Source organism: Tupaia chinensis, unplaced genomic scaffold, assembly GCF_000334495.1.
Source record: "Tupaia chinensis unplaced genomic scaffold, TupChi_1.0 Scaffold000028_1, whole genome shotgun sequence".
In the NCBI taxonomy this organism is placed as follows: Eukaryota; Metazoa; Chordata; class Mammalia; order Scandentia; family Tupaiidae; genus Tupaia; species Tupaia belangeri.
This window is the reverse complement of record NW_006159458.1, coordinates 3827465-3843061: the sequence shown is the minus strand read 5'-3', so window position 1 is coordinate 3843061 and position 15597 is coordinate 3827465. Positions and strand designations below refer to the sequence as shown.

At 41.5% G+C, this 15597-nt stretch overlaps 1 protein-coding gene across 2 annotated transcripts in view; it reads left to right on the top strand.

Moving 5' to 3' along the window:
- The window catches only part of STK38L (serine/threonine kinase 38 like), a 106248-nt gene that overhangs the window by 14905 nt on the left and 75746 nt on the right, over window positions 1-15597 (top strand). Inside the window, exon 1 of one of the 2 annotated variants that reach the window (XM_014587210.2) lies at window positions 14330-14396. The exons of the other annotated variant lie outside the window; for it this stretch is intronic. The gene's annotated coding sequence lies outside the window, so the exon portion shown is untranslated. Of the gene's footprint in view, window positions 1-14329; window positions 14397-15597 lie in introns of those variants that run through there. 2 annotated transcript variants of the gene reach the window in all.

The window sequence follows — 15597 nt, the reverse complement described above, 5'->3', positions numbered from 1 at the left end:
TGGGTTTTCATGCCGCAGTTGGCTGCCAGCCCTGCAGCCAGCCAGGATCACAGGGGTGCCTGCCACAGGCTCGGCATAGTCAGGTACATGGGTGATAGGAACGTGGAGCCCTCCCACGTGGCCTCCCACACCATGCCCTTACCGCCGGTGCCACTGCGGCTGGGCCGTCTTCTTATTTTCATCACTCCCTCTACTTCTCTCTCCAGCCGTACTGGATCACTAGCTTTCTCTTATCTGGGTCTCGCACACCACTTTCTGGAATGTGCTCTCCCACACCTGGCAGGTAATTCCTGTGTTCGCTTTAGTACACCGCTCAGGCATCTTCTCTTTCAGGGAGGCCTTCTTTGACTTCTCCCTTCTGTTAAGCTTAGGCACCTCTCCTTGGTTTTCCTACAGTGTTTGGTACATATATTTTTACGGCTTTTAGAAAAAAATTTTCTCAAACAGTGGGTGACATTTACTATGAGCATTTACTATGTGCCAGGCAGGGTATGGTGCCAGCGAGAAAGTTCTTCCTTGTGTAACTTTTTAGCTGGTTTTTTTTTTTTTTTTTTTTTATCACAGAATTAGAGGTAATTTCATATCATGGCAAGAGTAATATTTGAAGATGACTATCTTATATCCTCTTTATTTCAGGCTAAGATCTTCATTTGATTTGTTCAAATGTCATAGATTCCAAGCCTTTTACCATTCTAGCCATCCGTGTACCTCTACGTGTGTTTTATTTTGTTAGTTTTTAGTCTTAAAATCTGTGGTTCAGCTTTAGGTGAAGTAGAGTTATGAAGAAAGGCAGGGCTTCAGAGATATGTAGAACGTATTGTAGATAGGGATTGTCATATTTAAGGTATAGACCTCACTTTTCCAGGTCTATAACTGAGTTTTTTTCTTTGTGTTCAGAATCATCAGGATTGTGGAAACTTACCTATGTTTAGCAAATGATTGAGAGACTGACATAAAAGCAAGAATGCCAAGTGGAGTATTTATTGATACTGCCATGGATAGAGTGAAGCTTGTGTCATTTGATCGGCACCTACTTAACCCATAGGAGAATCTACACGAGAAGCTGGTCGTTCTAATCAAATGGGTAATCTTAATGCGGAGTGTCACTAAGCCAGGATAACCTGACGGAGCTTCTTTTTAAGGATGCACCTGCCCAGTGCTGCTCTGAGTGAGTCGGCATTCTCTCTCCTCAGACAGGATTTGGGGCATGTGGGCAGTCTTGCTTATTGAACTCTTCTTTCCCACTGTCCCCCCACACGCACCTCTCCCAACCCAGATTAATATAAGCCTCTTCTGTTAACACAGCCTTTTCTTTAGCCAGAAGAAAACACAATTGACAAGGTTTCAGCTTTCTTTTTTTTTTGGAGAGGTTTTCGCTACAGGGCACGTGCGCTCGCCAGACAGAGAGAGAGACAGACAGAGAGACAGAAAATGAGAAATCACCCCCCAGGGGGGATGGTCACGCCACAATCTCTTCTCCTCTATTCTCCTCTTGGGATCTTGGGCTTGCACACATATGCGCCTGGCGTGAGTTTTAAGCCACCGAGTCCGGGACACGAACCATGGTCAACTACGTGGGAGTCCAGTGACATAGCCATTATGCTAACTACTGGTCCCTCAGCTTTCTTAATTCATATTCCAGCTCTGCCTCCCAGAAATTACACCCTACTCTTTTTTGATTGGTCTTAGGCGCCCCAAGATCTTTTCAGTCACATTTTCTTGGAATTACTTATGTTTGTGATGAATGTTTTCCCTTCATGTGACTATGGTGTATCACAGGTGTAGGCTAGGTCTCCAGGTAGGAGCCGCCCACTTGAGTGTAGCTAGGGTATGGTGTTCACGGTCCGTGTTCTGGTTGTATATGTCTATCAGTCAGCCTCATATGAAGAACTCATGCATTTAGAGAGCTGTTCTTTCAGAATTTTAATTTATGTTAAGATTCAACAATTCTGTCTGGGTTCTGTTCATCCCTACTTTTTGATAAGGGTGTGGTCAAAAGCTTTACCTGGTATCGCCAAAGCCCAGAGAGCCTTGCACGACTTACTTATGAGCATTCTGAATTTTCCTATTAGGCAGTTGTAAAGATATCTGTTATTCAGTCCCTTTCTCCCTTACCTTAACGATCCCCCCAAAAGAATCTAGTATGGAGCTTATTAAATACATTTCAGAAATTTGTCCAATAGCTTTGCCAACAAAATAAAGTAAGTTACAAGGCAAGACTTGTTTGTCCTGATCACGTATAAAGTGATCACCCTTCTTGGCTTGCTATAAAATTGTTTAATTGGGTTATTGGAAAATTCATGATGTATTTTTTTCTGTTTGTCTGCAAAAATGCATTACGACTTTTCTGACAACCTGATATAATCTGTTCTAGAATTTCCTTCAGGCTAGGTGATGAACACAGAAGTGAATATTTTGTAATGTCCATTTTTTGGGTAATGTTCACATTCTGTTCTTACTTTGAAAGATGTGATAGGAGCTGGCAGGTGACATGGTGGTGAAGGGCGCTGGACTCCCACATGGCTGGCCATGGTTTAAGTCCTAGACCTCATGGCTTGCTTTCTCACTTTCCTTCTTCCTCTCTCTCACTCTCTCCCTCTCTGGTCAAATTAAAATAAACAAATAGATAAATTAAGTTAAATAAAAAATAATTCTTTTTATGTTTTTGGAGAGGTTTCTGCTATAGGGCGCGTGCGCTCGCCAGAAAGAGAGAGACAGAGAGACAGAAAGTGAGAAATCACCCACCCAGGGGGGATGGCCATGCCGCAATCCCTTTTCCTCCTTTCTCCCCTCAGGATCTTGGGCATGCACACACACGCACCCAGCGTGAGTTTAATCCACTGATTCCTGGACTCGAACCACAGTCGACTACATGGGAGTCCAGCGACACAGCCATTATGCTAACTGCTGGTCCCAATAAAAAATAATTCTTAAATAAAAATGTGGCAGTTTGTCTCCTGTCTTTCAGCAAGCAAAGCTCTCAGGTCTCCATAGTTTGTCAGAGTACCTAGAGCATTCAGTAAAATTTGTATGCAAGTTCATGATTTGCATCTGGCCATGTCAGAAGATTTATAGTGCATTAGGGGCAGCTCTCTTAAACCTCCTCACCTGGCTTGGACTTCAGTTTCTTTTGTCCCAGCACCTGCGGTTTTAGTTATCATTCTCCTAGGTTGAGAGGAGAAGCAGGGCAGGAGTGGTGAGATGCACACGGAACTGGTAATTCTCCCTTACAAAGTAGAGATGATACCTACTTCTCTAGGATGTTGTAAGTTAGACACTTGCAAAAGGACTCTGTAAACTATAAGGAGATATTCAAGTGTGAGTTTTTTTTTTTTTTTTTTAAGAGATCTTTTTGCTAGAGGGTGCATGTACTTGCCGGAGAGACAGGGAAAGAAAGAAAGAAATCACCCCTTAGGGGGGTTGACCACGCTGCATTCACGTCTCCTCCATTTTCCTCTTGGGATTTTGGGCATGCACACCACCATTCCAGGACTGGAACCACAGTTGACTATGTGGGAGTCCAGCGACATAACCATTACACCATCTGCTGGTCTCCAAGTGTGAGATTTTTAAAAATCAAAATAGACTGGAAGTTTTTCTTATTTTTAAATTTTTAAACTGCTAGAAGGCATGCGTGCAAGAGAGAGAAAGAGAGAGAGAGAAAGCACCACCCAATGGAGCGTGATTGTGCTGCAGTCCTTTTTCCTCCATTTCTCTGTTCATCAGGATTTGGGTATACATGAAGACTTGCCTGGCATGTTTCTCAAGCTGCCAGGGCCTGGATTTGAACCACGATCAGCCATATGGAAATCAGCTCCCTTAACTATGAGGGTACAGGGCCAGCCCTTTTTTTTATTTTTTATATTTGTTATGTATTAACTATACCATTTACCCTTAACTATTATATCCAGGCCGTTTATAAATTTTCTCTTCAAGACGTAAGTTCAGAAGCCTTATTGTAGATCTTTATGGTTTTCTTAAGTTCAGTCATTGTGGACATTTTACTTCTTAATGTTATCCTGTGTTTCTTTTATAGACATCCATATTATGAGTCCCTCTTGTCTTTTCCCATGTCCTTTAAAGTCCAAGTACATTGAAGAGGTTTTTCTGCAGCCAGTCTTTTGACAGTGTTCCTTTTTTTTTGGAGAGGTTTTTGCTATAGGGCGCATGCACTCGCCAGACAGACAAAGACAGAGAGACAGAAAGCGAGAAATCATCCCCCAGGGGGATGGCCCCACCGCAGTCCCTTCTCCTCCATTCTCCTCTCGGGATCTTGGGCACGCACGCACATGCGCACGGCGTGCGTTTTAAGCCACCGGGTCCAGGACACAAACCGCGGTCGACTACGTGGGAGTCCAGCGACATAGCCATTACGCTAACTGCTGGTCCCAACAGTGTTCCTTTTCATTGCCGTTGATACATGGGGACTTTAGGAAGTTTCTGGGAAAATGCTATTAAAGTACGAGTTCATTTTGGCACAGAATTTTTGAAATCCATACATAGTTTTTTCACAACATACATTTTTCCCATTAACTTTTTGATTTCTCTCATGTCCTTTGCAGTGTGTGGCTAGAGTTCTATTTGTGAGACTAAACTATTCCTAATTCTAATCTTTTTTATGTGACTAGAATGAATAGAAGCCATATTGTTTGTTTGGTTCTACCTTTTTCCTGTTTTTTTTTTTTTTTTACTCATTTTCTTTAACTTTATTTTCTAGCCTTCTTTTCTGGATTCTAGTAATGTAACTTTGGTAATTATCAATATTTGCTTTAAAACTCAGAAGTTAAAACCTGGTATTCTATTAAATCATGTATCAATGTAGAACATTTCCCTTCTTTTAAAATCATTTTCAGTTTGTAATTTAGTTTTCACAGAGTTTAAAACGGCTGTTGTCTTTGGGCAGCAATCATGTGTTCTGTTGTACTTCCATGTATTTTCCTCACCACACTAATACATGGTGGGTGTTTCACAAAGGCACTTAGTCTAACAGCCCAGTCAACGTGGATCCTTAGGGGTACAATTCAGGAGTAATCCAAAGTCCTTTCAGTCTCTAGATCCTCCATATCCTGGCAGCTGTTCTGTCCTTGAGTTTATTATAGTTCCCTCTAGAGAGACTTCTGTCCCTGCTCTACTGAACTCTGCTGTGTTGTTTTTCTTTTCTTTTCTTTTCTTTCCTTTTTTTTTTTTTTTTTTTTTTTTTTTAATTTCCGAGTTAGGGGACAAGAGGTCACCTGCTTGGTTGAGAGAGATGGGGGAGGAGTGAAAAATCACCCCTCCCCCAGGGGAATGAACATGCCACAGTCTCATTTTGGGATTTTTGGGCACGCATGCACACGTGCCCAGCATAATCTTCAAGCAGCAAGATCTGGGACTCCAACCATGGGGGATCCAGTACCTTAACCTCCATGCTGCCAGCTTTGCTATTTCTTGTAGGAAAGCTTCTGAGGCAGGATTCCGCCAGGTTCCTAAATCACTCTTTCCCTTCATTTAAACTTTTCTTTTCATTTCTTTTCTTTCTTTCCTTTTCTTTCTTTTTCTTTCTTTCTTTTTTTTTTTTTTTTTTTTTTTTGCTGTAGGGTAAGTATGCTCACCAGAGAGACCGAGAAAGGGAAAATGAGAAATCACCTCTTGGGAGAGATGGCCACACTACACACCCTTTTTCCGTTTTCCTCTCAGGATTTTGAGCACACATGCATGCACACCCTCCTGGCTTGTCCCTTAAACCACCAGGTCTCAAATCATGCAGTCAACCATGTTGGATCCAGCCACCGTAACTACAGTGCCACTGGCTGGCCCTCAGACTTTCGTCTTTTTTTTTTTTTTTCCAATATTTATTTATTTAAAGAGTTTTTTTGCTATAGGGTGCCTGAGCTCACCAGAGTGACAGAGACAGAGAGAGAGAGAAATCATCCCCCGCGGTAATGGTCATGCCACAATTTCTTCTCTTCCATTCTTCTTGGGATTTTGAACATACATGCTCACATGCCCGGCATGAGTTTCAAGCTGCCAAGTCCAGGACTCAAACTACAGTTGACCACATGGGAGTCCAGCAGCTCAGACACTATGCCACCTACTAATCCCTCAAACTAAACTAACTTCCTTTTTTTTTAGGGTGTGTGTGCTAGCTGGAGAGACAGAGACAGATAGAAAGCAAGAAATCACTTCTGAGGGTGAATGGCCATGCCACAGTCCCTTCTTATCCATTCTTAGGATTTGGGCACACACATCTGACATGAGCTTTAAGCTCCTGGGTTCAGGACTCAAACTGTGGTTGACTATGTGGGAGTGACCTAACCATTATGCCATCTGCTGGTCCCAAACTTCCTTCTTAGTGAAACCTTTCCAGATGTCTTTATTTAAAATTGCTGAGCTTCTCCCAGCCCCCCACCCTCACTGGAATGCGAGCTCCATAAGGGCAGGGTATTTTGTGCCTCTGGTATCCTTATATAGTGTCAAGAGTAGTGCCTGACACCGTGATTCTCAGTGAATTATTTGTTGTATTAATTAGTCAAGCTATAGTTTCACTAAAATTCTGTTCTTGAGAGCCTTCTAAAACATGATTCATCTTTCCTTTTTGAGTCTGAGACAGGATTTACTTTTCTCTGAACATCTTGTAATTTGTGTTACCTAATTGTTCATCCCATTCCCAGCTAAAAAGCAAGCTCCAAAATCCCATGGTTAAATGTTCTGCAGTGTCCCAGTACTTCCCTTTAGTCAGCTACTTTCTTCCTAGTGGTGCCAGACACACTCACGTCTAGAACATTTCTGTCCTTTGAGAGATGAAGATTAGTAAGGCATTTATCACAAGTGTTGCTTTTAGCTGTGGGTGAATTCTAGTAGATATCCTAAAAGTTGAGTCCTCAACACAAATCACTTTATCTCTTTGTCAGCTTCAGTCTCTAAAATACCAGCAATCCTTTCTGCTTCACTTTTCCCACCCTTGCTCTATTCCATTGCAGTGTCCTTCCCCGCAAATCTCAGTGATGCTTGATCATATCATATTTAATCATCCCTACCATGTCAGTTTGCTTTCTTTATTTAATACCTGTCTCTGGGACCAGCAGTTAGTGTAATGGCTATGTCGCCGGACTCCCATGTAGCTGACCACAGTTCAAGTCCCAGACCCGGTGGCTTAAACCCATGCCGGGCGCATGTGCGTGTGTGCCCAAGATCCTGAGAAGAGAATGGAGGAGAAGGGATTGCGGCGTGGCCATTCCCCATGGGGGGCATTTTCTCGCTTTTTGTCTCTCTGTCTCTCTCTGTCTTTCTGGCGAGCGCACGCACCCTATAGCAAAAAAACTCTCAAAAAACCCCACAAAAAACAAACAACAACAACAACAACAAAAAATCCTGTCTCTGGGCATGACTTTGTAGTTACCCAAGATCATGTTCTATTTTCTAGAAGAAATAATTTACTCAACCATTCCTATTGGGTTGTTGGAAAAGTCATGACGTATTTCTCTATGCAAAAATGCGTCATGGCTTTCCTGACGACCCAGTATTTTATTGTTATTTGTTGTTGTTTTCCCAGAGGATGTGCATGCGTGTATTAAACAATGTGATGGCATCTATCCACCTCACTCTTAGAGTCGTTCAGGTTTCCTGACTAAGAAAACTGGCCTCTTTGCCCTTAGCAGGGAACCTAGTGACGTTTGGTCTTCTGGTCCCTGAGTATTCACCCCTTCCTCCCCAGCTTATCTCTGTGGTTGAGGCCATGTATACAAGGTCCTATGTCACTGGGAGGGAGAGGTGGATCCAGCAGCCACAGCCTGAGAATCAGCATCCTCCGAATTCATCCCCAGATCTGTATGTTACCCTTTGAGAGGAAACTTGGATCACATCCTCTGTAATGGTCTGCCTCGGTTTTTGATCTCGGAGAACACACAGTAGGGCAGCATACCAAGCATCTTCATAGTTACTGTACTGTCTGAAATATTTATTTTTTTAAAGAATCATTTTATTGAACTTTATTTATTTATTCATTTATTTATTTTAATTTGACCACAGAGGGACAGAGTGAGAGAGAGAGAGAGAGGGAGAGAGGGAGAGAGAAAGTGAGAAAGCAAGCCACCAGATCCGGTTGTTAAAAAAACGTATTTTTCTGTTTTTCTATGCAAAACTGCATCATGACTTTCTCAAAAAAATGAATAGTGTATGTTATATATTTAATTTTATTTATTATTATTATTTCTTAATTTGACCAGAGAGCCAGAAAGAGAGAGAGAGAGAGAGAGAGAGAGAGAAAGTGAAACAGCAAGCCTCCAAGACCAGGACTGAAACCATAGTTGGCCATGTCGGAGTCTAGTACTCTAACCAGCAAGCCACCTGCTGACCTCTTCAGTGAGTTTATTTACTTATTTTTTAATTTTTTAAATTTTTTTAGGTTTTTGCCATAGGGCATGAGTACTCAGCAGAGAGAGGGAAAGTGAGGTTGGGGGGTATGACCATGCCACAGTCCCTTTTCCATTCTCTTCTCAGATTTTGGATATGCACGTGCACATGCCCAGTGTGAATTTGAAGCCGCCAGGTCCAGGGCTCAAACTGCAGTAGGCCATATGGGAGTCTAGCACCTTAACCATCCTGGCACCTGCTGCCCCCTGTATATGGCCTCTTTTAATTGGACACGTTGTGTTCTTCTCATCTTATATTTAGAAAAGATCACATAGTAAACAGTTAATGTCTGTGGAAAGCTTTTTGAAGATTCTAAAGAACGTCATAAATCTGGGCACAGCTACTATGCATGTGAAGGAGTTATTATTTTATTGCCATCTCTTATCTAATCACAGCATGGCACCTCTTGAGTGAAACTGAGGTTCAAGATTTGGTGGTTTATATAGCATCATCTCTCAGTACTCTCTTCAGGCCTTTTGTTTTTATTATGCTGTTCTCTTTGATATTCACTCTACTCAGTGCCTGTTTTGAAAGACCTAGGACCTGTTTTCATGGAGATTGGAAGGTGTTTTAAATCGATATTCTCCCCTTGGGTGGTATTTAGAGAACTCCAGTTATCATTCCTAAGTATCTGTCTTTATCATCCCTGGTGTAGGGCTTAGAGACCCCCTGCATCCCAGTATTATACTTGAAAAGCCTCCTTAATAATGTGCTGGGAGAGTCCCCTATTATCTCTTAGGGTGGTGCTTGACTTGCCCAAATCACTGTGTACATGTCACAGAGAGCTGAAACTGATCATTTCTTGCCGGGTCAGTTAGTCAGACTGGAGACTTTCTGTGTTCTCTACATCCTGCCAAATACTGTAGGGTGGTTGTCTTCAGCCTTTCTGGCACCAGGTACCAACGTGCTAGAAGATGATCCCTCCATGGGAGTGAAGGAGGGGAGTGGGTGGGTGAGGTTGGTCCCAGGGTGGCCCAAGCGTACCGCATCCATCGTGTGCCCCATTTCCACTACTACCACATTGCAGTACATGATGACATAATCACACAGCAATAGGGTTCATGTTTCTTTGAGAATCCTGTCCGGCCTCTGATCCAACAGGAGGTGGAGTCCAGGCAGCAATGCAAGCAATGTGAAGTGGCTGCAAACACAGATGAAGCCTTGCTCGCTCACTCGCCCACCACCCATCCACCCACCCACTGCCGTGAGGCCCAGTGGACAGCACTGTCAACAGCCAGCCCCCAACAGGCCACAGGCCAGCACCGCTCTCAGCCCAGGGGTTGGAATCCCTCCTATAGGGACAGAATAAAGTATCGCTTTTGCCCTCAGAGTATAGAATTTAATAGAAGATGGTAGCATACGTGAGTGTAAATTTACCTACTTGAGAGAATGTAACTGAGGGCCTAAATGAGAGATTCATGATAAGTGTTAAACATATTTTGAAAAGTAAAACATAAATGGGTTTGGAGAAATCATATAACTTTGCAGAGAAGGAAAATTTCATTAGGTTCTTTAAATACAAGTAGAGGTGAAAAGAAGGGCTGAGTTTTGATATTCCAAGGCCTGGTGGTGAGGTTGATTATGACATGTCTATTGGTTGATGAAGTAGAAGACTGATGAAGAGTGGAAAATAAAGTTAGGCAGTCGTGGTGGAGCCAAATTGTGCGACTTAATAAAAGTGAGGCTAAGCAGTTTGGACTGGAGTGGTAGAAAAGGGAAGGCTTTAGAAGTTTTTGAGCCAAGGAATGATATCATCCAAGTTTTCCATAAGGAGCAGTGATTTAGCGATAGAGAATGACATCAGCAAGACCCACTCAAATGCTGGGACGTTACTGATGACGTGATAAGGGCCTGGACTGGTACGGGGTGGGGGGGGGATGAGAATGAAGAGTAAGGTGAGATGAGAGGAATTTTGACAGTTTACTAAAGAACTGGAAATGGTAAAGGGAGAGATGAACGAAGACTGCTTTCAAGCTTTCTGATGGGAAGATGGTCAATGCAGTGGGCAGAGGTGGGATTGCTGGAAGGTTGGCTATAGGAGGACATTGTGCGTAATTAAATATGAATTATCTTTAAGACGTTTAAACCAACATAATTAGCAAATAACTAGAAATGCGAGCCTGGCCATTGCATGAAAGATAGGGCCAGAAAAATTCAGGTATGTGAGTCGGCCTTGTTGAGGCTTGATTGCATCAAGCCACGGAAAAGGATGAGCTCTCTGTGAGTGTTCAGAAACAGGTGTTTGGGGCCAGACAGTGACAGGTGGGAAAATGCCACACTCTCTGAGGCTATGATCTGGGGAGGCCGGTTGAAGTTCGAGATGGATTGCAGTATCAAAACCTTGTTGTGATTTGTGCTTTCTTGCTTCCTCTCTTTCTGTCTCTCTCACTAATGAAATAGATAAACCAAAAAAAGCTATATTGTAAAGGTAATCTTTTTCCTGTGATAAAAGACATGCAAGGGCCAGCAGGTGGCATAGAGGTTAAGGCAACTGGATCCTACATGGACCACTGCACAGTTTCAGTTCCGGACCCTGGTCCATGTCCCGACCCAGTGGCTTGAGAAACGTGCCTGGCATGTGTGTGTGTGTGTGTGTGTGTGCATGCCCCAAATCTGGAGAGTGTAGAAGGGCTTGTGGCATGGTCATCCCCCCTGGGTGTGATTTATCATCTCTCTCTGGCAAGTGCACATACACACATACACTATGGCAAAAATAAATGAATAAATAAAATAAAATAAAATACTGGGGCTAGCAGGAGCATACCTGTCCTATAGCAAACTTAATGATAACAATAAAAATAAATTATTAAAAATAAATTATTAGCAATGACAATTTTAAAAAAGGCATGTGATACTATTTTAGGAAATTGGAAAATTAAAAGCTATAAAGAAAAATAGATAATTACTAATAGTACTTCAGTAAACAAGATTTCGCTGAAGATGTGGCGCTCCTTCTGGTCTTTTTATGTATATAAAGGTATACCAAATTTATACATATGCGTATGTGTGTGGGCAGGATTGTGCATGTAGACATTGTTTTTTCCTTTGGAGAGGTTTTGTGGTTTTTTTTTTTTTTTTTTTTTTCCATAGGGCATGTGCACTCGCCAGAAAGACAGAGAGACAGAAAGCGAGAAATCAGCCCCCGGGGGGATGGCCATGCCACAATCCCTTCTCCTCCATTCTCCTCTCAGGATCTTGGGCACGCACACACACACATGCCCGGCATGAGTTTACGCCACCAGGTCCAGGACTTGAACCATAGTCGACTACATGGGAGTTCAGCGCCATAGCCATTATGCTAACTGCTGGTCCCTTGTGCATGTATACATTTTTATAGCTTGCTTTTTTCATTTAATATTACTTCATGACCATTTTTCCATGTCGTGAATTATTGCTTGCAAATACTGTACTATTTTTTTGAGAGAGAGAGTTGTGCTCTTGCTGGAGAGACAGAGAGAGACAGGGAGAGACAGGGACAGAGAGACAGAAAGTGAGAAATCACCCCCAGGGCAGATGGCCATGCTGCAGTCCCTTCACCTCCATTCTTCTCTTGGGATTTTGGGTATGCCTGCACAAGCGCCCAGCGTGGGTCTGGAACTCAAACTGCAGTCGACCACATGGGAGTCCAGTGACGTAACCATTATGCCATCTATTGGTCCCACAAATACTGTTTTAAAGGGCTGATTTCCCCCCTTAACTTGGATTTTTTATTATTTAATCACAGTTCTGTTGTTGAACATTGAGATTTCTTTCAGAATTTTTTGCTCTTATGAATACACACATTACGGTAAACTTGTGAAATAATAACATGCTTATCACCTGTTACTTAGATAGGAGCTCTCTGAATGCAGAGACCTCTGTATCCAGCATCTAGAAGACTAATATGTATATATATATTGATCAAATAATTACCAAATATATATATATATATATAGATATAGATATATAGATCAAATGTAAGAAAACCATTCAGTGTTCAATGCCTCTTTTTCCCTTTATTCTGATTTCCTTGTGTACCCAGGAGCCTCTAATGATGATCTGGCTAATCATGTAAATCTGGCTGTAATGAAAGTATTGTCCATCTATGGCAATAAGCAGACATCCCTATTTATACTACAGCTATATTGGTCATTCTGCATTAATAAATATATATTCTGGTGTCTGTTGAAGTTTAGTTTTGTTTGCTTCTAAATGGTGGAGCTACCTATTGATGCTGATAAAATCAAATTTCTGAACCTCTAAGGCTGAGGATTGGACCTGGTCATGATAAATGATCAAGGGAATGGCTCTCTGTCGACAACACATTGCAGAAGACAGCCTGCTAGTCCTCACCAGGTGGCAACTCCTGGTGGTACCACATTTTCCAATTTGAATCCCTGGAGTACCTGAAATGACAGATATTTGACTCTTTTAAAAAGAATGTTTTGAGATAGAAAGTCAATGACTCTGATAGTTTTTTAAAAAATATATTTTGTTGCCGCTCAGAAGTTAGTTTTCAAGAGGAATAAGTATGTGCAAAGGTTTAAGATAGTAGTGATCTAGAGAAGTTTCTAAATAAATGTGTAGTGTGTGTATATTTTCTTTCAAAGTATGTTATCATTTTATTTTCTTAGGGTAATAAAAACGCAATGTGAAGAACTTTCAGGTCCAGTTTGTAGATAACTTGTATCTTACTTTAATGGAAAAATTTGAACTCTACCTAATCAACTGTCTGTGTGCTAGTCTACTATGACCGTAAACGTTGTAGAAATGATTTGCATACCAGACCTTTGCAGGTTGCACTTTATGCCTACAACTCCATTGCCCTCTGCTCCTTGAAAATTACAGAGAAGCTGTGCCCATATTCATACACACACAGAGAGTGAGCACTCACTTAGTTCCCGAAGAGTTCTATTTGGTCCTGGAGTTTGATCCCAGCCGTTCAGGGTCTAGTTGGACTGGTCAGCTCCTCAGGACTAGGAGATCTGAGCATCTTCTACTAGAATATTTCTTGCCTGCTCTCACTGTGGGTGTAGTGTAGTAGTCTATCTAGTATGGCCTCTGTGTTATAAAATGTTTCCTAAATTGTATTATAATGAACCTAGATCCTGGGGACCAGCAGGTGGCATTGTGATTAAGGCACTCCCACATGGCTGACCATGGTTTGAGTCCTGGACCTGGTGACTTGCTTTCTCACTTTCTCTCTCTCTTGCATGCTCTCTCTCTGTATGTCTCTCTCTGGTCAAGTTTAAAAATAAGTGAATGAATAAATAAAATTAAATAATTCTTTTAAAAAAAAGAACATAGATCCTAGGATGTTCTGTTCCTTCCATAGGGGAGTCACTTGTTTAACCTAGTGTTTTCCAAACTTATTCTACTCCTAGAATCTGCTTTTCCTCATACATAGTTTAGGAAAAAAATGCTTTATAGAACACACTGGGCATATAATGCTCTATATTGTTACTTTGTTGTTTTTCTCCTATGTATTTGTTGTTCTACTTATGATTTTGTTTCTGTTACAAGCTTTAAGTTTTTCTTACATCTTTTATACTTAGTTACTTTCCTAGTTGGAAATGTATATGTTGTTTCAACGATTAATTTGTTATGTACACTTGTCCACAGTATGTCTGAAAGGAATGCATGCTATTTTTAAAAACTTTTGAAGTGTATCATATATGAGAATATAAAATATATCTGTATAAGGTAAAGAAAAATAATGAGAGGACAAGTGGGTGGTGGAATGGTTAAGGCACTGAACTCTGAACTCCCACATGACCAACTGTGGTTCGAGTCCAAGACCTAGCAGATTGAAATTCACTCCAGGTGTGTGTGCATGCATGCCCAAAGTCCTAGGAAGAGAATGAAAGAGAAGAGATTGTGGCATGGTCTCCCCCAGGGGGTGATTTCTCACTTGCCCTTTTTCTCTGTCTCTCTCTGTTTCTTTCCAGCATGTGCATGTGCCCATTGGCAAGAACCTAAAAGAGAAAATAAAAGTAATGAAACAGACAGCAGAGTATAGCACCAAGGTGAAGTAGAAGCTCCTCGTGTGCTCTTCCTCCAAGCATGTCCCACCTACCTCCTCCTCCTAACTGCAACTACCATCTTTATTTTTTTTCAATGAAAGAATTATTTTATTTTATTATTATTCAGTTTGGCCAGAGAGAGAGAGAGAGAGACAGAGAGAGGGAAAGTGAGAAAGCAAGGTGCCAAGTCCAGTACTTGAACCACACAGGTGGCCATGTGGTATGGTAGTCCAGTGCTTTAACCACCATGCCACCTGCCAATTCCATCATCTTTAATTTTATGATAAACATCTCTTGCTTTTATTTGTAGTTTTACCACCTAGGCATATGTTCCATTAAATCAATATTATTTTTTAGGTTTACACATTTTTTTAGAGAGAGGTTTTTTACTGTAGGGTGCTTGTGTTCACCAGAGGGACACAGAGAGACAGAGACAGAAAGTGAGAAGTCACCTCTATGGGGGGATGACCACACTGCAATCCCTTCTTCATTTTTTTCTCAGGATTTTGGGCATACACAATGTGTCTGTCCTGAGTTTCAAGCCTCTGGGTCTGGGACTTGAACTGTAGTTGGACATGTGGGAGTCCAGCGACAGAACCACTGTGCCATCTGCTGGTCCCAGGTTTATGCAATTTTGAACATACAAACGTAAATAGAAACAGTCTTCTGTAAAGTGCTTTTTCCAACATTGTGTTTTGAGGTTCATTATGTAGTGGCACTTAGTTAATCTCTCACTGCTGTATAGTATTCAATTATATAATTATACCACAGTATTTTAGAAAAAAATGTACTATAGGACTCCGTAGTAGCCAGAGAGAGACAGAGACAGAGAAAGTGAGAAAACACTATGGGAATGGTCACCCTGCAGTCTTCGCCATTTCTTTCTCTTTTCAGGATTTTAGACTTGCATGGACATGTGCTCAAAGTGCTTTTCAAGCTGCCAGGTCCAGGACTTGAACAGTAGGGTTGGGTGTGTGGGATCTAGCTCCTTTGTCACCAGACTACAGGCTGACCCCTTTTTCTTTCTTTCTTTCTTTCTTTCCTTCCTTCCTTCTTTCTTTCTTTCTTTTCTTTCTTTTCTTTTCTTTTCTTTTCTTTTCTTTTCTTTTCTTTTCTTTTCTTTTCTTTTCTTTTCTTTTCTTTCTTTTCTTTCTTTTCTTTCTTTCTTTCTTTCTTTCTTTCTTTCTTTCTTTCTTTCTTTCGT